General features: G+C 37.6%; 1 long non-coding RNA gene across 1 annotated transcript in view; it reads right to left on the bottom strand.

Moving 5' to 3' along the window:
• LOC112988905 (uncharacterized) overlaps nt 1–23,064 on the bottom strand; it is a 35,022-nt gene extending 11,958 nt beyond the window's left edge. The window contains exons 1-2 of the long non-coding RNA XR_003260654.2: nt 22,865–23,064; nt 3,948–4,068 (exon numbers count right to left, since the gene is read on the bottom strand). This is a non-coding gene — a long non-coding RNA (uncharacterized LOC112988905). The remainder of the gene's footprint in view (nt 1–3,947; nt 4,069–22,864) is intronic.
• Nucleotides 23,065–25,161: the final 2,097 nt, after the last annotated feature.

Below are 25,161 nucleotides of genomic sequence, written 5' to 3'. Positions count from 1 at the left end.
TTGAGTCTGAAGCTATGAATGATGAGAAATCATTGACTTTGCATGTAATAACTAGGAAAATAGAAAATATAAAATGTAGTAGTAATGAGATAGCTTAACATCACATATCAAAATATTAGGTGCCCTGGCTTCGGAGATTTTCTCTTTATTCAATATCCCTTCCAAGCCCGAACAGCCAAAGAGCTTGTTGAAAAGTAGTTTAATAAAATTATCCAAATGCAGACTCACCCTGTACTATAAAACCCTGAAAACAGAAATTAATAATGGAAACACTGGCAGAAACTGATCTATCACAAACAGAACTGTAATTACTCAGTGCATAGGTAGCAGAAATGAGTTTACTGACTTGCAGGCTGCAGATCCACATAATAGGTATCAACACCTTAGGATACACATTTCACATCTCAAGACCACTTCCTTAGCCGTTTGTCCTTCACTGCTTTCCCCACCTTTCTGTTCCTCCCACTCACTAAAGGAAAAAACCCACAACAAAAACAACCACCAACACCTAAGCAAATAAACTTGGCACAGCACTTATGCCACAGATCTGTAATGCACTGGCAAGGATATATTTAGCTAGCAAAAAAGCAGATCCAAACCAGAGACACTCAATTTACATGATCAGCTCAGACCTCAGCTAAACTAAATATCCAGATGTCAGACAAAGGAGCCATATTCTTTGAAAAACAGCCCAAATTAGATTTAAAAGACTAAACAACGAGATTTAATTACTGAAATATGGACATTGATCTAACTGGCTACAGATAAGAGAAAGCCATTGCTACAAAACATTGTTCACAAAAATCAAGTTCTCTCTGCATAAAGACCCATTTCTCCAGTGCCTTCACTTTTGTTTGCCATGCACGAGGTGCTCCTCTCAAAGTAAAAACCAACTTATCAAAGGAAGAATCCATTAGAAACACACATTGTGGGCCTGAACTAAAACTAAATTGAAACTTTTTCAACTGAACTGCTTAGTGAAACTCAGCAAGACAGCACTTTAACATTTACTACCATTAGAAAACAAGTCTTCAGGGAGCCTACAGCTTATTCAAACCAGGTAATCTCAGCACCTGTTCTAAGAATCTCTTTTCATACTCCATAGAAACTCTTTTTTCTATATCTAATTTCTGTATATTATAGAGATCACACTGTGAGCTGATGGCTGGCCATGTAACTGTTTTTATATCATATGCAACTGAAGTCAAACCAACTGCCAACACTTCAGCTATTTTTTTTTAAGAAACTTTTTAGGTTTAGTTTTTCTTCCATGTTAAACTGTCTCCTCTCCTCTAAAGGGAAGTGATGCAGGATCATTGTCAAATATGGCATTCCAAGAAATACAAGAAAGAACTTTAAAAAAAAAAAATCAGTCAACTATCTAGAGTCCGTCTTAACTAAATTTTGTTTTTATAAAATGCACTTTCCAGATTTACAGAAATACAGGAGAAAAAAATCATATTTCCTGTAATTCTACAGAAGAAACAAGCAAGCCAGACTATCATTTTATCGCATATAACAACATACAATTACAGGTTTGTAATCTTGGAACCCTGCAAAAAAGTCCACCATTGCCGATCTCTTTTCAAGCTTGAGATTTTTAATGAACTACTCTCTTGACACATTATCAGCAGGACAAAGCTGTACATTTCATGATGCATTATATAATGTTCATTTGTGATTTGCACTTGATTATAAATGGAAGGATGCAGAGGAGAAACCCCCCGCTACTGAATTTCCAGATGCAAGATACTAGTAGTATTTCTTCCAGTAATGAGCCAAACCACAAAGATCTGGCAAAGTCTGCCCAGTTGAATTCAGACCACAGTATTTATGTTGTCTGAATCTTGCATCTATTTCTCGAAGGAAAACATGTTCATTCAATTGGGAGTCTTTAAACTCTAGTCCTCCCAAAGTCACAGAAATGATCTACAGAAGCTCCAACAGAACAAGGATTCTACCATTGATCCTCTGCAATACAACATTTGACACTTTACTACATAAAAAGCTCTAATTTGGAGTATAGTTACTAAACAGAAGAGACTGTAGTATTTGTTCTTGAAAAATCTATAACCAAGACGAGTTGTGTTGGCTGTGTAAGACCTTGGTTTAAATATGTATTTAATATTACCTAATTGAGGTTTGCTCTGGCAAACCCTAATGCTGTGAGCAGCCTTGCTTTTCCCCAAGCCAATTCACACAGGCAGCGTGTTCAGGAAAAGAGTTTAAAAGCATATTTTGTCAATTGTGTATACACAAAAAAGTCAAAATCAGCTTCGATTTTCTAGAGCCAATGGTAAAGAAAAGGGAGGATGATCCCCAAGCATTTCTCTTTCCTTGCTGTGAATCTGTTCACGATTCTGCCCCCCAAGTTCTGTTTTTCCATTTTTAGACTGGTTTTGCCTAACAGAAACAAAGTTCTACAGAACTTGATATAGAAAAACTCAATAGTAATAGTAGTAATACTAATACCAAAAATAAGTACTAACAGAGTTTAGCTAACCTGGGGGTACTTCAGCAAAGTGGAAAAGAAAGGTTAAGTTATAAACAGGACTTTGAGTGCTCATTAAAATCAATATAGATCGAAATTCTAAATTGCAATCCACTGGTTATAGTCAAGATTAAAATTTTATGACAGAATATGATAAGAAAAACTGTCAGACTGAAAGTTCAGCTGTCAAACCAAATCTCTTTATCCTAAACGTAACACTTCTTCTTTAATATCATTTGTTATTATTCTGTATTTTTTCTGTTTTCTTCAAAACTAAGCTATCACAGTGCTAGTTGGCCAACAGCTCATTAATATTTTGTATACTTTGTTATCACTTAACTAGCAGGTCTGATTAATTCTTATCTACCCGTCTTCTCCAGCAATTACAAAATCCTGCAGTGCTCCTTTAATGTCTAAAACATTACCATTGACAGCACTTCAAATGAATGGAGCGTTGAGTCCATGAGCATCTATTCTGGAAAATAAAATATTAGTAAAATAATAACTACTATCCTGACTCCTAAAGCAGGGCCAATGCTTACTCTAAGTTTGGAACACGCATTTATCACTGTTCAAATCACGTTAATTCCTGCAATTTGTGAAAATGGGAAAAGTCAACAAGGGGTTAGAGGAAAAACTCAAAATATTGAAATCTTCAGGTTTCTTTTCATGTCAGCTGCATCTCTGAGTGCAACTACAACACTAAATAGATCTTCTATGAAAGTGAGGTCCACTTTAGGGACAATCCCCGAAGACTGATATAGCTAAGGCATGACTCCTCTCTTAGGTTAGCAGCAGCAGTGGTGGGTGTATAAGCAAGGCTCACTCCTGGATCCTCATATTCATTTTGTGTGTGTGTGTGCATGTGCATGTGTGTGTGTAATATAGAGAAATTCTCATTCCCCTTCCAGTCTCAAATTCAAAGCTGACTTCACTACAGCAGTGCACAGACTTCATTAACCATACTCCTGTCAATGCAGAGAAGCATGAAGAGGGTTCATTTAAGATACCTTCACAAAATAAAATGGTGAAGCAAAAAGAATCTGTCTTTATCATCACAAAGGAAGAGAGAAGAGAGAGACAGACAGCAGAAATCTTAAGATCAGATAGAAACTGCTCTTAAAGATTAAAATCTTTAATAAGACACTGAATTCAGTGTTTTTTTAAACAAGTCAGGAGAGAAAAAAAGGATTATCTTGATTCTTAGTAGACAGCTGCTTAAAGAAAATGAAAAAAAAGAAATCACTTGGAATAACTACATAACTAATAAGGAATATGAATAGTTAAGTTGTCACAGGTGAAGAGAAAGAAGAAAAGCTAAGTACAGCAACCAGATCCTTCTCTCTGTCAAAGAGCTGTATTAACCATTCTCAGTCAGGCCCTCACATTTTTTGTGGTCATTCTCTCTAGAGTAAAAGGAATTGGGGCAAAATATGGCCCAAGATTTATTCATTACCTTAGCATCAATTAGCTCTCCCATCTGTTGGTTGCAATTAGCTCTTCATCAGAAAAGGAGGTGGACTCTTCTCCAAGCTTCTTCCTCCTGGCAAAGGCCTGCCATATTCTATTGTAACATGCTGCAATATAAATGAGGCACATAAATTACCTTTTATAAACACTAGTTACTAAATCTTTCAGTGTTTTTTCATGAAAATGCTTTGATACTTCTTTGGCTTTGTTTTACACCACTAAACTGCCTCACCTAACTGAGAACAAAGGCTTCATCTAACAGCTTTTAACACCCTCAGAGAGACACACAGGCAAATACATCTGCAAACTGAAAAATTAGATGTAGTTTGCTGTAAGGTTTCTAAACCTCAGGGTTAGCAATCCCACTGGTAACAGCACAGAAGGAAGTCAGCTTTCAGTGCTGCTGTTGCTACAATATGCAACAAGAGTGCTTGGTACCTGCATTACTGCCATTTTTTCTGACAGTGGCATCTAGTTTGATGCTACCATCAGATTTCTACCAAGCAATACCAGCTTGTATATACCAGCTGACGAGAGTCAGCTCTTGCCTGTGGTTTTTCAAATTGAGAAGCAATCAGTGACAGAGTCTGGGCATATTTTAAGTCTAGCTTGTGTCTATCCCACAACATGTCTTCTAGTTCCTGGTGAGATGCAGGCAATCACTGCTTTTCAGAATTTCAGCTCAACACCAGAGTTTTATAGAACAACTTCACCTCAAGAATCATATTTAATGAGAAACTGAGATGGGCCATTTTCCTGCTCACACAGTTCCCTTATACCTAGCCTGTATAACCAAAAATCATCATAAGCAGTTCTTCCTAAAATAAATGTTAAAACCTGAAAGTTAAGTTCTGATCCTAAATAAAGAGGCACATGTCTCAACTCATATGCTAGCTGCCCTAACAGTAATTAAGTTGATTCACAGTAGTTAGACTATATCCACGTATGTCCTTTGCAGGGTTATAGCACAAATGTCTCAAAATCCTACAAAAAATAACTAAAGAATATATGATAGATAGGTAAAAGCCAACTGATCTTAGCAGACACATTTTTAGACCTAATTCCTAACAAAAGAAAGCAAAAATTAAATGGAAAAATGAAAAAACAAAACACCTGAAAATATTCTTAACATGTACTCATTATAAGTACTGGCTAAATAAGAATTTTTTTAAAAAAATATAGTTAAAATCATTAGCAACACTTAAGAAAGTTATCAAATTTTTTAGAAAGATTTACTCTAATAACATTAAACGATGAATAAGTGTGGTTACATAATTGAATTATCGTGAAATTAAGTTCCTTTGAAGAAAGACAGATAAGTAAAATTATTGTTTTCTAAAATCAGTTTTCTTATTCGAAAGTGAATTCATTATAAAACTTAACTACATGTACACATCAAAGCAATATAGTTCAGTTAACTTATTCATGGAGGGAAACCATTTAAGGCATTAGCTGTTATCACTAATAAACTCAAACATAAAACTGATTATTCTATTAGGAATGGCTGAAACAAAGCAGACAAAAAAGTTAAACTATACATGCAGAACTTAGATTTGTTTTGCTATTAAGGCATGTTTTTTTAACAATCTACTAAGACCCCAGAAAATGAGCGAAAAGTTTCTCACTGAAGGAGCAACGTGTCCCAGTACATGATGATTGTGACACATTACCATCCAGGTTTCCTAACCATCCAGCCTTTCAGTTCTGACATGATTTTGGGGGGCATGACCAAATCACAGAAGCTCGAGATTAGCATGAGCTCGAGATTAGCATGTTCTGCCTCGAACTCTGCATTCTAGGCACCATGGAGGATAAAAACACTGATCTCTAACTTCTGCACTTTCCAAGGCCATAGCTGCTGAAATTATATTGAAATTGAAGTGTATGGAAGACTTGCCACAAGTGGTACACTATCATTTTGTGTACCACTGAAGAGCCAGAGAGTTATGGCATTTATTTTAATACCTCGCAGTTTACTGGTATCATACATTAAACAGATCATTGCCTCATTCTATAGTGCTGCCATTGAAACTGAGCAGTTTTACTCCATGACTAATTATCATTATTGAATTATATTTGGCATGGGGAATAGCACAGTACCATTAATTATCTGATAAGGCAAAGCATAAAGATTTTAATGGAAACCACTACATGAACTGCTTTGGACCCCTCTTTTGACTCTTGACTAGGAATGAATGCAGCATTTTCTGGACTACACACCCTTATCTTCGTTCTCTTTCTAAGGAGTGGCAAGTTCTAAAGTTATTTAATAAGCATTTCAAAAAAAACCCCAACAACACGGGATTCCTATCACTGAGAAAGAGCCCACATTTCCATATTTGCTTTCCATGAACACAGCAGTTGAGGTACAGCCTAGCATCTAGCTATAAGAGAACAGTGAAAAGTTGCAGAGCTCTAGGCTCCCTTTTCACAATATGTGAGTTATCTAGTGTGCCTTCTACAATGGACTGGACTGCTTGATAGTACTGCCAATGTTCACTATAGCTGGGATGCTTTCAATTTTAAAATAAAATAACGCGTCAGACCTCATGAAAACAGGACCCAATGTAGGCTGTGCGCATGTCAGACACTGCCACTGTCCCAAGAGGCCAGACTCTTCATGATGACGTCTATGCCTCAGAGAGGCAGGTGAAAAGATTGTGGACTTTTTAAAAAATTATTATTATTCAACCCTTTCCACAAATACAAAATGGTCATGGATCCAAACCACATCACAATGCCTTGAGATCCTCAGTATTTTTCATCTTTACACAGAATTTAAGTTTAAACAGTAAAGAAATGCTTTGGGAAGAATCAGCATTTCCATCTTAAATACCTTGAAGATTTTGTCTTTCATTTTTCAAAGAAATGAAGGTGCTTATTAAAAAGCAATTTATTTCACTTCCTAATTTTATAGTTAGCTACGGAGATCTTAAAGGTCCTTTAGAATGGATACATACGGCCATGAAAATTGCCACTAAGGTAATTCTGACTTTCACTGAGAACTTTCTATGTGCATTATTTCCAATTTGTTTTAATGAACACTGGCAGCATTAGCATCTGCATCATAACAATCTAAATCAGAAAATGTAACATTTAATTCTGTCATCATTCAGAATTTTCTCCCCTAGGAGCATTTCAGTGTTCAGGTATCTTGGTACTTGTAATTTATTATCCAGCCAGCTGTAATTAATCAAGTTACACTGTAATAAAAACACATAGTCGTTTCCATTGTCAGTGTTCAAACAATAAGCATATACATAGCCAAGGAATGAAAATCTACTTAGAAATGTTTACAGACCTGACTTTACTTAGTGACATTTTGAAATGCCACACATGCTGCAAATATATTTTGGTACAGGCAGTGAATTTTCTTGCACATAAAACACTATCATGCCATGGTACTCTGACAACTGAGTACCTCTAGTAACGCCAGTAACCTTTCAAAATTGTACTTTCTCATTTAGAAAACATTTGCTAAGATTCCAAGTAGTTAAAAATGTCATAAATACAGGCAGTAGGTTTGTCATTAAGACTAAACTCAACAGGCTGAAGGTCATATAGCTGAAGGTTATATATCATCCCACATCTTTATGGTTTCTCCCACTCCTCCTTTACTAGCACAAACAAGTAGGTGCAATCCTCCCTTAACTGACAGACACAAGACACTACCTACACTGAAGTAGCAAGTTAGGTACTAAGAGAGTGCATCTGCTAGCTAAAATGAACCATATTTACATCTCTGGCTTTCAGTATACACATGCACTTTCACACTAGCCAACTTCACGTTCCTACCTGAAGCGGCTGACCAGTGAGTAAAGACAAAGATGCCTCTAGAGCTATCCAGAGCAGCCAAACTCCGAATCAGCCTCTGAAAGTTCCCTCTCTCCCCACGGAACTTCAGAGCCCAGCACAACCAGGATTTTAATTTAGAAAGCTTACTTTGTTATGTAAAATTAGTTACAAATAGCTGTGATTCAAACCACCTAAAATCCATTTCTAAACTGATAAAGGCCATGTCTGCACAAGAATCGTTTTGCCAATATAACAATACTAGCTCTTTGGTGTTCAGTTCTGCCCATGTAACCATACCCTTGAAATATCCATACCTGCAGCACTATTGCCACATGAGTGTTGCAGGTGTTGCAGCAAATCCTTCCTCTCTCCAACCAAATAAGCAATATTGGCAAAAGGCAGTTTGGCTAATATAATTAATACTTTATTCAATGCTTCTGCATGCGGAGCTAAGATGGTCAGAGTTCAAAACTCTTCTTTCTTTGACCACCAGAGCTCTGCCAAGAAAAGTCCTGTAGCAAAGATTTGGCCTTCAGTATTCAGGAAATTAAATTATTCTTTCTACTGCTGGCAGTTGTTTCTGCCTGCAAAGTTGATAGAACTTGGTCTAATACATTTTAATTTTTAGTTATTTGTGGGGCAACAGGGAGAAGAGAGATAAACACTTGTAGTCCCCACAGGCAACATTTTTGTTTGGCGTACTTTGTGGGCCTTTGTTGTCATTTGTCCCTATTCTAACTTCTGTATGGCTTGACAGTGGTGCATAGTTACTCCCCACTTAATGTCTTCTATAAGTTTCTCTAGCACACCATTTTCCCCTTCCAGGTAAGTCACAAGACATTTTATAAATCCAGATCTAACAACGATCCCTAAAGTACCATTCCTGTTTCCCTACATTTCAATACTTCGGTCAGTACTTTGGATGCTAATACAGAAACAGAAACACATGTTACCAGGAAGAATGATTCTCAGGAGAATGCAGACCCCCTCCAAAAGAGTAACCTCATAAGTCTCAAAGTATTTCTCACAAGTCTGTAGTCCTGATGTTTCACTTTCCTAGACCAGACCTGATCTGCAGTGTAAAACCTGAGTAAAGAAATGATGAATTAAGCCCTGGGTAAGCAGAGAATAGTATTAACACAGTGAAACAGCTTTCCTTTAGAATATATACCACACATCTTCCTCTATCACCAAAAACACTAGTTCAGCTGTTCCAGTGATCCCAAACACATTCATACAACTCTGCAAACATTCTTGTAAAACTAAAGTGACTAGTAATCATTTTCTGCTGGAAGTATGAGTCTACGCATCATATTCTTCCTAAAAGAGAGGAAGTCTGATGTAAGCTGACACTCCACACATCTAGAAGAAAAAAACAGTAATTAAATTTTTGGCCATGAGCCCAGTTAGCATTTACTCCAGGGAAGAAGAAAAAATGGTTCATAAGATTACACCTGGCCTGAAAAACAGAAACATCTGTTTGACTTGTAAGTTATTGGATTAGTTCTGCCCCAGGAAGGCAGCCTGGTACCCTCCACACATAAGTTTAACTGCGCATAGTAAGAAACAGGAAAAGCAGTGCTGTGTTAATTTCAAATTAGAAACAGGGAAAAAGGCATGCTTAAATGGTCACTGCAGATTCCATCTGCAACCTACAGCAGTCTGTATTTAACCTCACACTTCTCTGAGCCAGTTAAAAGGACAAGCTGTAGGGACAGCTTGTAGAGACAGTTCAACCTAAGGTTCATCCACTTTGCATTTGTTGTAATCAAACTGGCTGATATATTACTAACCATTTTTCCAAAATTTCCATCAGCCAGCCAGGGAAAAAAAATACAAGTCACTGAATTTCTTGCTCTGAATTGTACTGTGACTGAAACCTCTTAAGGAGGCCTTTTACATTTTGGCAGCCAAATTTGAAACAATGAACTCGGGAACTGTGAAACGAAAAAGGCCTGAAGTAATCACCTGTACTTGTACCTCTGGTCTTGTGTACCTGAAAAGCCTTATACCACATACTGAATTCAGTAAGACTGCTCCTCACTGTGCCTTTTTCTCCACTGCCCAGTCTGAGCATATGCAAAGCAGTGAGGACAAAAAAGTTATGTTATGTGATAGCGTCTTCCCCCGAGTCTGCCCAGCAGGGCAGGTTCCCCTCACTGTCCTCTGCCTGGTTCATGGGATGGGGAGTCAGAACCTGGAAACTGCATATGCCTGATGTTGTGAAAAACCCATGACAGAGGTAACAGGCAGTTTGCTGGTGTAGTACAGCGCTGCCACTGTTCCCGATCCATCAGAGTATGAGAACTTGCTCTGTGTTGAGGCACTCAGCAGACTGAGGCATGTCCCTAGCATAAAGTACCAGGACTTTGGAAAAGCACAGAGCTGAAAGCGTGCACTTGTGCAGACACGAAGAGTAACTGACTGCATATTTGAACAGATTCTGACTCATCCTTACCAGAGAGTGCAGAGTTTACCAGGTACACATACCTTGAACAGTTTATCCTCCCTCAGCACACTGAGGCTTCTTGACTCTGTCACACCCTGGCTCTCCCCTAATACCTTTTGCTACATTCCTAAAAAGGGTCAAGAGTTGTCTTCTCCATTCCTGTAAGTACTACAATGTACTTTTTAAATTGTTCAGGAATATAAATACATACTGGTTTCATCCGAAAATGGAAACCCAAGATTGTTCCTAGCACTGGTGTACAGAACAGCAGACAGCCTAAAACTTTTCTGTTCAGTTTTCTTGAAGTATTACATAATCTTACAGGATTTTTCTTTCGTCAAGCAAATGTCATTTTCCAAATCAAGTGGCAGATAACAGTGGTGAGTACATTAAAAGCATTTCAGAGAGGTATCTACTGTAAGTCAGTATGTTGCCATGTTACATTTACAGCTGAAATTGACACAGCATTTTGGTTTAAAATGTTGCTTCTTTTGTATAACTCCTGGTTAGATTTAAAAATTTCAGTCTCTACTCTGCATCAGCCCAGCCTTTACCAAACTACCAAATAGTGGGGAGTTTTAAGTCATTTTCTGTGGCAAGCTCAATTAGCAACCCTACAGAGTTACCGAGCTGGATGTCAAGGACCAGGCTTTTCAACCCAACGGCGCTGTTGTGGTCTCCTTCTTCTGCATGTTAGCTAGGGGAGCAGCCTTCTGTGATTGATGCCTCACATATTAATAACACTTAAATAGATTGGCATTGCTACCTAGTTTATTTTGAAGAGTGACATTTCCAAACAAACAGTAATAATTAAAAATTATACGTTCAGCACCCTAATTACTGCAACTAAAAGCAAATCAAATTTTGACTGATTTTTTGAAGGCTGAGACAGGAGGAAGCAGAGACCAAACACACTGTGTATTAACTTCATCATCAGCACGCTCTTGGTGAAAACCACATCATCTCATAATGTAAACAGCCACTGGACTAATTCCAAGGCTATATCCTTCACAGCTGTGAACAGGGAAAGAGCTTTATGAAAACACAAAAAAGAACACAGCAAAGCAGAATGACTTGCTGAGTTGCATCAGCCAAGGTATAAAAGGACCATATCTTGAGGGTAGCCAGTAATAACCACATAGAGACACTCAGCATTATGAAAGTCATTCCATTCAAATGCTTACAAGCACCGCATATTTGTGGAGAAAAAAATTATATCTTCAGAAAGTCACAACACTGACAAAATTACCTATTGTATATACAGCAAAGTAGCTTTGGTCTTCTTACCTGGCTGGAATTAATGAGGGTGAACAACAGCACAAAGAACTTCAGATGCTTTTACTTTTTAGGCTATGTTAAATTTCCTTCTCTAACTTGCAATATGATTTTTTTTTGTTATAAGTCAATCATAGCCCATCCTAGAGGATGAACATTTCACTGTGAATCCCTCCCGAATTACAAACACTGTAAAGGAGGACACACTGAAAAGCATCAGCCCTCTCAGTTAAGGGAACATGCACCGTTTGTCAACGCTCCTCCTCCAAAGCTCCAAGCTTTGTACTCTAGGGTTTCCATAGTACTCATCCACTGATCCAATCTAAAATGTCTGTATTCATCACGGTACATAAGACGACCTAAAAATAGCCTGATATTTTTCCACTGAAGCCTACTCTAATCCTGCAAGACAAATTCAAGCAGTTACTCAAAGACCTGCAGATAGAGTCTTATGCAAATACGCATGCCACTCATGGGCCACAAGGAGCAGCAAAATCGAACAACAAAAATGCTCCTGGATGTTCCAGGCAGACTGCTCTGTGACCCGAGCTAATACTTAATAGCAGCATATAGAGACCCAACGCATGGACAGAAATAGCTTGCAGTGTTCCACAAGATGGACATCCATCCACTGGTTCTCAGCTTTGTATCTAACAGTTGTTTTAGACAAATGAGTGATGTGCAAAAAGCTTCTCTGTAAAATTTCCACACTGTTCCGGGCTATGTGTAAGGACTGAATTAACCATCCAGGAGTAGCCAGTGCCCCAGGGCAGTGCATGCCATGCAGCTCTAAAGGGAATTATGCCCAAGTATGGAGGGCACCGCATAGAGTAGGAGCTTGCATATTATGCAACAACTCGAAGCTCCTTTCCTCTCTCTGTCAGATCAAACTGGGCACTTCACAGAAAAGATGGATGGAATTAAAGTCCTTGAAACTCCACCCATAACTAGAGATTTTTATGCCAGTAATGGCATTAGCTTTGCACTATCCTGGTACCTCTAAAGAAAGAGTCAAGCTCCATGGGGAGAGGGTCTAGTCTGAAAACAATTGACAACATAATTTATCTGACTTATAAGTTGGGTTCACCATTCTAATTTTGTGTACATGTGAGGCAGCAAAACACCAACAAAACATATGGTCCTGAAGTAATGAATTCTTTCAGTCTGCATTACCTAGAAAGCTTTAAAAAATCTTGACTATCTAATGAAATTTAACCCAATACAAAGGGAGTTTTATGCCTACAGTAGTTTTATATCACTGCACTAGGCCAGGCAGAGAAAATGAAATGTAGTTATGAAGCTCCCCCAAATCAAAGTAATAATAAATCTAACTAAATCTTAGTAGAGTTTTAGAAGTATATGCTGTCATTTACAGATAAACATTTAAAAGTAAATAATGCAAAAAAATCTTTTTTTTTTTTTTTTTTTTTTTTTTTTGTAGTCAAGAACTGTTTTACCAGCTATTTATAAAACTAGGTCAATTACAGATATAGTCAAGGACAGAATCAATTTTTCTTAAAGAACTGCAGCCACAAATCTTCTGTTAAGTCTTGAGGTCTCAGAACTTAAGCTTCTGAACCTCCCAGAGAGGAAGCTATGCAAATCTAAAATCCTGAAGGATTGCTCTTTCTACTTTGACATGCTCCCTCGAAGGGTCCTCAGTACAGCAACAGTACAATAACATATACAAAGATGAGCCCAAAGCAAGTTTTAGGGAGAGATTTAGCAAAAGGTGTTTTTTTGAACGGGGGAAGGGGGGAAGGTAAAGAAAGCGGAAAATAAAAGATCACACCTTTTCATGTCTGGGCATGTTTAGCCCAGACCTTTACAGACTTCTAACACATTTCTGGAAGTATCCAATTGACTAAGAAACCTGTATCTGATTGACTGAGAAGCCTAAATCCCATCAGAAGGCAATGAGGAGCTTTTGGAACTTCTTGTCATACAGACCATTAATAACATTAAGTGGTTGTTTTTGGAAAGTATTGTTCCATGTATCCAAATAAGGTTGAAGGCATATTCAGCACCGGTTTTGTTTGTTTTCTTAAGAAGTCTCTGTAGTCAGGGTAATTAAACTGCAGTCAGTGTCTGCCTCTCATCGTTTTAATCTCTGGATAAGCATTAGTGTCTTTTTTTGATCACAAATTATCTACAGCAGCAGGCACCTCAGGATGCTGTTCAGGGCTATCTGAAACCTTCCCCTCTGTTTTCTGCCTCTCCTTTCCTTTTATCTTTTTTCTAAACCCTCTTTTTCTTATTCCACATGACCTATGACAGCTAATACAACTTGGTGCCTCAATCGCCCATGTCTTACTTTGCTAATGCAGGCAGCAGCACAACAGCATACTGGTTTGGTAAGTATATCACACCAGCTTGGGTAACAAGCTCTCTCAAAATATAATAAAGCTTCTGTAAGCTGAGTCTGGTGAATTAATTCAGGAATCTCTGCACCTCAATGGGGAACAAAGCAGAAGTTGAGCTCTTTACCTGAGCAGGTAACTGTATAAGAAAGGCTGTTTAGGCACATTTTCCCCCCACAGCTTTAAGTTTCCGACAAGCTGTTCCCAACATGTTGTTCATCAAGTCCCCCCAGTCAGAACCTCCTTTTCTGGTCTGTGCCACACACTGAGCCAGATGAGTTCATACACACTTTACAGGTGCATAAACACCAGCCTCAGCTGTTTGAAGCAGGTCAAAGAAAGCTCACACGACTTGCCAGCAGAGCTGCGCACCTCACCTCTGGCGGCGAGAGGACTAACAGAGAGGGGTGGGCATGCTGTCGGCTGGTGCTGCCGGCTGCCCAGCTGCTGCCTGCTGGAGCTGCTCTGGAAGGCCAGTGCTGCCTTCAAACACGCCTCCGGGACTGCGAAGCCTGCACCAAAGCCTGCACGCTGCCAGCAGTCCAGTCACAGGAGGGAAACACCTACCCGTCATCTGCCAATTCAGATTGCATTTCCTGGCTGGTTTTGAATAAGGGGTCTTGGGCTTGTATTGAAATTTTACATAAGTCCATTTCACTTTCTCTATAGCGAGAACTGTATTGCTAAATCCAATAATAAGAAATAACAGTTCTGATGAGACGTCAGCCAGAATGGCTTTGCTTACCCACCTCACAAGGCTATTGACATAATTAATGCTGACATAGTGCTTCTAAGAAGAAAATATGATAAATGCTTGTATCACATTAATTTGTTATCTGTAACAGCTAAGGTAATGGTAATTCCTGTTATGTCATTTGTTATGCTTTCAGTATGTACCAAAACCTGACGCGATATTCAGTCTTTTACAAATTAGATAATTGATCAAATACTCCGTTCTGTTGCTAATCATTAAAGAAACTTCTACACCACCTTAAAATTCATCAGCTATTTTACAATGATCTAGCTTGATGGTTGTGACTTTAAAGGTGATCCCTCCCTGCCCAAATCATCATGGAAAAACCTGTCTGCCAAAAACGATGAGTTGAAGCTCAAGCACACTCTCTTGGGATTAAATGTACAATCAAAGAGTAATATGAAAACACACCTGCCCACCCCACAACTATCAGCAACTATCAGAAACAAGGCAAAGGCCTTGAGTCTTTATAATTTCAACTTCACTAAATGCCTCAAGTCAGCTCTAGAGGCAGGAAATCAATACTGCAAGGAAAATAAGCCAGACTTTTGAGACAAAGATTTTTTTTTCCCTCCAGTGTAAGAAATTAAGATATCCTGACTGAGGCTAGGGAAGGAAGAATAAAATAGACCCAGTCTTTTAAGTCAGCTAAATGCACCATGGCAGTATTTCTACAAATCAGGGCTATTTATGATTCTGCCTCTACTTCATTAAACTTTAAAAACATATAGTTCAGTACTGTAGCTATCAATGTAAGAATACTAGAATAGGTCAGCAAAAGATAATTTGTTCTCTATATTGGTGTTTTGCTTCCAAGTGCTTAATAGCCTTAATATTCATCTTACATTAGTACCTGAAGTCCTAGTCAAGGTCCATAATGTGACTGCACCATATGCTGTGCAAACATTAAAAAAAAAAATCTGCATTTAAAGTAGCAGTTTAAGACAAAAACAGACTGATATGGAGGCAAGGAATGTAAGGAATAAGGAGCCAGTGCTAGCTCAATAGTAACTGCTACTGAGTTCTTTTTATGTGCATTAAAGCTAAATAGCTTTAAGGCATGCTCTAAAAGACAGCATATTCATTAATCATGATAAACACAAGATATTAAAACTATCCATATAAATGTCCAATTCCTTTATCTTCTAAGAAAGAATCTAAACCTAAATAAGTGATGCTATGCATGAAAACTTACTTTTACTGGTGTTGAGCTACCCATTTTTCATTTTACTTATTCTATTGTTGTTCTGCTCAAAACCAGGGAAAAAATAAGTTTGATTCCTTTTCTATCATTCATTAGCTTTCCCCCCTTTTTGTCTTAGTCACTTGCTTTCTAAAACAGGAGAAAGAAACTTCATTTTTATGAGCAGGATTTAAGAAGATTATCTTTACACTGGTACCTGGCAAAGAGGAATTTCTTCCCTCAAATAGTATGATGCAGGTGTTTGAGACCTGATCCTTCCTGACATGGGAGAGAGAATTTTAGTCCTTTGCTATGGCTGTCTTTAAGGGCTGCAATCAAGTATGTATGAGAACTACTGTTGCAGCTTAGCTCTTCAAAGAAGTTGATTCTTCAGTGTGGAAAAAAAAAGGCCAGCGCCTCTTGGTTTGGATATGGCTCAGATCATGCTCTTATTTTGATACTTTCATGGACAAACCAAACACCGCAGACTCCTGACCTCCTACTGCATTCCCACAATATAATGGAAGGTTCCGTAATCATTCACAGGATGCAAGTCAGAATGCAAACAAAACCTTAAAGGTACTTGAGGATTTCAAAACACACTCATATAAGGGATTTACAGCTAAATCCTTAAAATAGGTAGTTTAAGCCTAATTCTACTCCTCTTGAAAACAAGTGAAGAATGTCACATGCATTTGAAAGTCTCACCCCAAAAATATTTGATAGGCATACAGGGTGACTACTCAGTCACTCAGGTGACTGAAAAAACATCAAAGTAAATGAAAAAAGTCAGTGCTCCTTTAGTTCTCCTCCCTTACTTATTTGAAAAGATGCAGTTTCCATCTCTAACTGGCTGAAGGAACAGAATTACCAAGACGAGGCAATGATTAATGAATAGTTACATCTTTGTACATTCAGTTGCCTGTGGGGTGGAATACCAAGAATGTCTGCAAATCAGACAACCAGGTATTCTCCACTAGCATCTATCCCTTCATCTATCTTATTTGTAGAAAGTTTGACTCCAGAATAATGTACTAAAATATACATTAAATGCTTAATAGAGATGTGCAGGGACACAACTGTGCAGAGAAAAATGGGATGAGGGACTAAGGCACAGATGGGAGAAGGACAGTACTGTTGTAAGATATAGAGAAGGTAGCAGTTTGTTTCATTCTTTCTGCACTTATGTCGTTTCAGTTACATACTTTGCTTAAAGTTCTGTTTTGCCTATAGAGATAGCCTCTCTCTGCATATCATGCTTATCATGTACAGTACCATTCTTCACCAGAAACTCTTGCATGGTACATGGTGAGCATGTACGGCCTTGCAAGGCCAGCCTCTGAACCCACACAAGTCACCTCACTTTCACTGACCTTGACGGTTGCAGGTTTGAGGCCACAGAGCCAAACAAGCTGAGTCACATGATCTGAACATCATTAAACCGTGGGAACAGAAAAGTGATCACGTCGCGGATGACCCAATTTAAACTGCTTGATTGCCTCATTTTAAGGTATGCAGGCTGGAAGAAAACATTCCACATTTCAGATTAACCTACCTGTTCCTCCAACACTTTTCAAAGCAAGCATATTATTAGACCACTATAATATATTTACAGTTTTATCTCACAGATTCAGGATGTTTTATAAAAACAAATTAAGCAGCTGTTTGGACACCACAGATAAATTTGACCATCTGAGAATTATTAGGAATCCAATTAGTCACCTTAGTGAAGCTGAGATTTTATTCCATATCCCTTCAGAGTCAATAGCTAACTAGTAATAATGCCACATTCTAGCTTAAGGCCCACCGATATCCATAAAGAGAAGGTATGTATTATTGTATAATTACAATCCTTCCTATTCCAGCACACAGGAGAAATCAAATCATTCTCCTCTTGTACTAACATACATTTTTTTTAAAGGTAATCTGTAAAATCCTGAGTTTCTAAAACAGTAGATGTTTCTAAATAATATTCTACTTGAGAATAAATAAGTACTTCAAGCACTTTCTAGAATGCAACTTCAAGTTATCAGTAAGCTTCCAGTTCAACTGATGTAAATAATGCATTGGAAATTTCCAGATACAGATTTTTATTCTGATCAACATGTAAATCCTTGTTGAGGCTTTCTTCTGTTTTTGCAAATATTTGATATCTGCCAGCTAAATCTACCACCAACATTGTTACAGTTTCATGAATGAAGTGTGAGCAGGAAGGGTAGAAAGAATTTAAAAACCCCCAAACAACAGCCACCACCCAAAACGCGCTTCATTTCTATTATAAGAACCATTTTTGCCTTCCACCTTTGATCCCACCTGAGCTGATTATACTGCAATTTGCTAGGGAGAATCAAATGCCTTGTTGACTAATAAATATGCACATAGAAAACCCAAACAAGCTGGTGACAGTCCTATCTTGAAACAGAGGTTTCTTCTTGGTAAGGATCTTTGTGACTAATCATAGTAAGAGCTATGGAGTGGACCTTCTCTAACGACTAGAGAAATCTTTCTTTTCAAGAAGGCAACCATGTATCATGTCATTGCAAGCTGACAATGGCTAACTGCCACTATGTTTCTAATAGCTCCCATTAGATAAGAGAAGAAAAACACAGCAAGGTATTGAATGACATTCTGACAAAACTGACAAGTGCAAATTGGTCTGATTTTGAGGAATTGCCTCCATCTCTGCAGATGTAATTTTGTGCCTACAATACTTGCAAGTGTAAATTATGTGCCCAATCCAATACTTATTGAGGTCAACAGAAAAGGTCCTGTTGATTTCAGCAGGGTTGAGAAAAGACCTACATATCAAAGTGCAGCTGCAAAAAAACAAGTGGGCAAATGCTGTTGTTTGCACCTGCAAATAATTGCAGGCGCAATTCTGAGTCCACAAAATATGAGACAAAATTGAGTTATATCTAAAAATCAGGATCAACAGCTGTCAGTCTAGTGAATTAACAGCACTTTATTACAGTTGAGGAAAAAAATGATTTCAAACTACTCATCCACATAATTATTTACAATCGTTTTGCAACTCACCACCAAGACACAGGTCTTTATAACCACATATAAGTAATTTCAACAAGAGTAGAAGAGAGAAGAGAAAACAGATATTACGTGTCTTGTAAGTCTTAACGATGTGTGTAGTGGAGGCCTTGGATGCATTCATTTTTATGGGACATATAGTAAAATTCTTACAGGACACATGCAAATAATTTCTCACAAATACAGCTGAGAGATTCAGCTAGCAGCCAAGTGCAGGTCAGTATCTTTTCTTGCTTGGTATGAAACACAAAGATATGTTGTCTTCCTTCACAAGTGAAAATGACAGTTTAGGAGTGACAACTATTAACATTTTAGTCTGGCTCACTTAAATTTTGAAGAAACTAGATTCCCCCCCACTTTTTTTTTTTTTTTTTTATGATAAACAGTTCAATATCAGACATGAAAAAAATAAAAATACAAAGGAGAAAATAAAGTCAACTAATAGCCTAAATTTATCCTTGAACATGAGGGGAAAATACTTAATTTTAAAATGAAATAACATACTTTCCATCATGGAAATTCTTGAAATTTATCAGACAGACACTTGAATGTTATGGCAGAAGACATACTTAACTTGATGACTGAGCTGCTTTTCTTGTACTGCTGAAGTAGGCTGCCACATCTATTTTATGCCACTATATATTTACAGCAAAGTATTTTTCTTGCTTCAATATAGTACATGTGTTTGTACTTTGTAAAGTGGCAAAATATACTGATGTAGTAATATAAAAATACTAGTAAAGTTTCACAGAGCATAGCAGGGAAAAAAAACCAGGTGATTTGATTGGTAAGACTACAAAACAAAACACTAATTTTTACAATGTTTCCATTAATAAATATGCAATTTTAGAAAACCTATAATATTTGGGCCCAGTTGAACAAACAGTGTTTCCACACCTAATTGAATACCTACACCTCAAGTCCTCCCCAGGTGCTTGGGACAACTTCAAACTCCAGATAAAATTTTTAAAACTGATGAAAAACACAAACCAAGAAATAAACAAGCCAGTCTCCACAGAAGGTATCATATGTGCCCCTGAAAAGCAAAGGCCAAAATCATCAGTTACTTTCTAAAACTCCGTGCAGAGCACCTCCCCACTTATTCCTCAAACTCTGTAGTCAACAGATTAACAGAAATGATACAATACAAAGAAACAAAGAGCAAACACAGCATAATTTGGGGAAGGTGTTTTGTTCTTTTTTTAAAAAAGGAACACTTAAAATTAATCTGAGATAAGTAACTAACAAGAAGGAAATAATACAACTTACTATGAACCTATATGTTTTCTGCCCCAATACACAGATGTAACAACTCACTAAAACTACTATTGCTGTCTATCATCAGATTCACAGCAAAGCATTAACAGAGCATCTGTTCTATTAAAAAAAAAAAAAAAAAAAGATCAACTATAGAGTTCTTTATAAAACTTTATAGTTCCAGGAAAATGTCCATTATTTTAAAAATGCACCTTAAGGTAACAGGAACTCACCAAAGAAATCTGTCTCTTCTTTCTACTGCTGAGTGTAAACTGTTACTAAAAATTTGCTAGGTTAACAATCCTAAGCAGAGCTAGTTTTATTTTCACAGACATACTGATTTCCAATAAACACACAGTTTTTTCTATGGAATAAATGAAAGATAGCTGCCTTCATTTTTTACCTCATAAAATACAACACAAGTTTGATACTCATTTTAGAAATGAATAAAGGATAAATCTTTTCCCAGCACTGAGCTATCGACAGATAAGAATTACTGTTTGTTTGATTCCCTATCTTCTGTTGGACAAAAGGAGTTTGCACAGCAGTCTTACCAAAATCAGTAGAATGATAACTTATTTTTCAAGCTACTTAAAGGAAGCAAGTTCACCAGCAACCAAAGGAACACCAACCATCTAAGGTTCAGTCAGTTCGCCAGGAATATTCAGCTTAAGATGCTCATCAGAAGATGGAAAGTGAAAGAAGCTTGGTGAGCAACAAGATAACCTGATAGGAAAAAATAAAATAAAATAAAAGCAAAAACCAAAAGTCCTCTTCCTAGATTTGTAAACCAGGTGTACTGTAATTTCCTTTAGAGTAGCAAAATAAAGTATACTGAAACAGAACTGTTCTGAGAATGCATTTGTTACCAATTTAGATGATATGAGAGAAAAAAATGACATCACTAAACAACCACACAAGATACACAAAGGTATGATTAATCATCTTATTCCCCCACCCAAAGTGACAGAACATACATTAAACATATATTTAACATACATTAAACCAAATTAATTTGAAAGAAGTGGAGATAAGACATCTTGGATGTAGATCAACCTCTTCTCTAAAACCAAATGGTATTTCATGGCAGTAAGAGGAGGTCAGGAACTCTGCCGAGAGCAGGTGCTGACACGTCCACATGGAGTGTATTCTACTCCAGTGACAAGTGTGTATTCTCTGGCACTGACAACCTGTAATTGAGCTGACAAGCAGAGAAAAGAAGTCAGGTAAGACTAATGCCTCTATTCGGTAGCAATGTAAGTAGCATTTGCATCTGAAGTTGGGCACTCTTCCCAGACAAAATTAAAATAATTACACTTTTTTAAACATTAAAATTAATGTTACTAAAAATCATTTTAATTGGTGGTGGTAAGAAGCAGAACCAAACCTGCAGAATCACTGCAGAAACACTGAGAATCTAACTCTTGAATGGGTAACGGTGTGAGGACAGCTCGAGAAATGGCACTGTTTTGCAAAGGCGCATTTTGCAGACGTGGGGAGAGCAAAAGACAAGTTGTGAAAACTTCTACAGTAGGCATCATATACATGCTCTGTGTGTACACACACAAGCACATTTGTATCTAAATAAAGGAGACATAGACGGGTATGTTTGTAATTAAAATGTCCACCCAAAGAACACTTCAGTAACAAAGCACAGCATGAAGAAATTTGAGAAATTGCAGGTTGGAAGCTGCACATGCAGTTCACTGACAGCATAATTAGCTACGGGGGAAAAATTACACTCGCTAAAGTAGTAACAAGTAGCCAGCACTGTGATGAAAAAAAGCAGCTGAAGCTTTTTCTGAAGGGATTGTTAGGGATCATGCAGTTCAATTTCTTCCGGTTATTACCTAAAGAATACTTATACCAAGGGATGACATACTAAGCAAAACATTAAAACCAGAATGGACATTTAAATTCTTATTCTCAGTTTTTTCCTGTTTCTTATTAAAAACCAAAACAACAACAACCAAATCCATTTGCATAAAAGTTAGAGGAAAAAAAAACCCTGGTATTTCTCTGTGATGAGAGTGCACCCAGCTAGTTTTCTTCCGGAAGTGTCACTTTTGCTTTCAATGGAAAAAAATAACTGAAGTGTGAAACCTGTTCAGTTGTCCAGGTGAGGTATGAGGAAGGAAGAGGAAACTATGAAATTAACCCAAAACAAGAGTCAATAGCATGTTTGTTCAAGACACACTGTTAATTGACTTTACAAGGAAAAATAAACATCATTCAAGCTGTAATTGAATTCATGCAGCATTTTGGAGAAAGCTAATTTGCATAGGTGTAGCAGGAATCCCTACTCCCGATGTTAAACCCAGTCTCCCTAACTGTATTTTTGTACTGCTAATCAGACTGCGGGCATGCACAGACAACAGTAACTTCTCATCCCACTGACTTGCACTCATATTCTCAGGGCACCAAGCAAACATACAGGTATGCATATACCAAAAAGTGAAGTTAGAATAGTCCTCAATGGAAAGAGGAACTGTGCTATTAATGCAAACATGAGAAGCAATAAGCACTGACAAAACTAGGCTAGTTAAGTAACAGAAAGACTACAGTCTAAATTGTTAATAAAAAAGTAAAAAAGAATACCAGTAAGAAAGGTCTTAAGGCCAAGGAATGCTAAGATTCTTTAGTAAAAAACTGAGAAATGAACAAGTGGCAGGTGAAGGAATATATTAAAATTCATAACTTCTTCATAACTGTAACATCTAATTTCTGACATTAATCATTATACTTCTTCAAGAATGTGACTAGGCAAAAAGGACAGCTTTTCACTCACAGTTTCTTTGTCCACTAAATGTCATGTGACAAATCCAAGATAAACAGAGAGTCCTCACGCAGATATACTCTTCGCTTCTTTTCAGTCCCTGCACGATCATACCCAACACCAAATGTGAGCTGACAGCTCCAGCTACATTAACAGCCTCCTATTAAGTGGCCAGGGAGCCTGCAGGTTTACCCTTCTCAAGACTTCCCAAAACTAAGCTCACTGCAAAACCGCAGCTGTATAACAGGAGGGCTAATTCTCCTCCTGTAGAGGAGAGCAACGGACTTGCACAGCAAAGAACAGGCTGTAACATGACACATGGAATCCTGTCTTGAAGCATGGGATTAAGCTTTTTCACCTCACAGTGAATTTTTACTCGGCTCTCATATATACTCATTTTATAGTAACATAATTCCATAGAATTACTATCAGTTCACCCTACCCTCAATAATTGAATTGAGGTAGACCTAAGGTCATGTCACATGAAATTTGGAAATTGCTGGCGCAACAGAATAACCAGATGGTTTTCATCATTAAAAAAAATGTAATTTCTATCATGCTGGCAACTCAGGGTTGACAAGAAGGGCAGGTTGCTAAACAGTCACATTAAGGTGCTAACATAAAAATTTCACATTAATTCAATCTTAGCACTGCTTTTAATCAGCAGGGATCAGCAGGTTTGCTTTACAAAAATGCAATTTATACAAAATGCAGACAATCTTTGTTTCGGTCAGGATTTAAGAAGTCTTATTGGTAATCTCTCATCTTTTTCCAGCCTTTTTTTTTTGAGGAGAGAAAACTACATAAAAGAAAAAAAAGCCTCTGCTGAATTTACCACCTTTTAAGAAAAGGCACTCTCTCCTTGTCAGGAGGTATTCAGTTAAATCTAAAGTGGGTATTCTTTTCAGCCAAGAAAAGATAAAGGAAGAGTATGGGTTAAGCACTGCTCTACCTCCCCCTCAGACTGCAGGTTATCATCTTTTCTTCTGCAGGGCCTTGATCCCTTGAGAATGCTCTGCAGCCTCTTTGCTATCTAAGGATCATCACTTTAACATCTAATTATTATTGTGTGCAGTCACTGTAAACATCAGCAAATTGCAACACAACTTCCCAAAGGGAAATATGCAACAGAGCACAGTTAGTTTATTTTAAGGTTAAATGGTCTTTCAGGAACTCATAATATTTTCTAAAATAAAAGACAACTGAAGCCCAATGAAGTGATTTTGGTCTTTCATCTCAGAGCTGAAAATCTGCAGGCTCAAAAAGCTAGCTTCCTTCAAGGACAAAAAGGAAGCATCTAGGGCATATTTGGCAATAAGTTCCATACTTTTTTGTCCAACAGATGTTTAAAATGCATTTGCAGACTATAAAGCTGATTATTCACTAGTATTCTGTGACCAGACCATTTCTCAGCAGGGTTTTAAAGGCCAGTTTATAAACAGACAATAGAAGATTCTTATTAAGAAACTGCACTTTTGAGTTTAAGAGACATATAACAGAACATGCCAAAAAAGCCAAAAGACATACAATTAACACAAGAAGGCTGCTCAAATACACTAGAACAGGTGTCTACAATATTTTAGAAAAAGTCTGCTGTAATCTTTTTGTGCCACAACTTAACACAGTAGCCAAACGAAAGTGAGAGGTCAAACATTATACATAAATTTATGAGCTCACCATTTTTAATGCTGTTTTGGAGAGAAGGAATGTTTACGTGAAGTTGTAAGGACTAGTTTTTCCTATAGAACCAGGTAATGTAAGAGTGCATTCACATATGTTATCGGAGTGGCTCTAAGGTCATCTCTCCTCCACTGCAGTGATAAAAATGGTAAGTCTCAGGACGAACAAATTTCCTGTCCACGCTGCTGGGCGTTAGTCCAGCTGTAGCTCAGGTTCAGAATATCCACAGCATGCTTAGGAAGAATCAAGGGGATATCTGCTATTACTTTATTCATCAGATGATGTGTATAAGGAATTGTGCCCATGTCAACATCAAAGCATGCCCAGGATGCTCTGCAGCAATCAAGCTACAAAAGTCAGTTTCTCTCTTTCCCAGAGAGAAAGTCAGACAGGATCTTAGTAGAGGTCTATGCTGTACTTAACTGGTATCATAGACATAGTTATATTTGTGTACGTTTTAACAGAGCCTGGCTCACAATTCAGGAAAGGGACCTGGCATAGGAAATTCTCTTAAGAATTCACTTAAGAAAAGAACAAGAGTAATTCCACTGAAATCACACAATTTAGATGACTGTTGCAACAGTAACATAAAAGAAATGAGAACTATGCCCAGCAAAACATTTGAAATC

Source organism: Dromaius novaehollandiae, chromosome 9 (assembly GCF_036370855.1).
Source record: "Dromaius novaehollandiae isolate bDroNov1 chromosome 9, bDroNov1.hap1, whole genome shotgun sequence".
Lineage (NCBI taxonomy): Eukaryota > Metazoa > Chordata > Aves > Casuariiformes > Dromaiidae > Dromaius > Dromaius novaehollandiae.
This window is presented reverse-complemented; position numbering and strand designations above follow the sequence as displayed.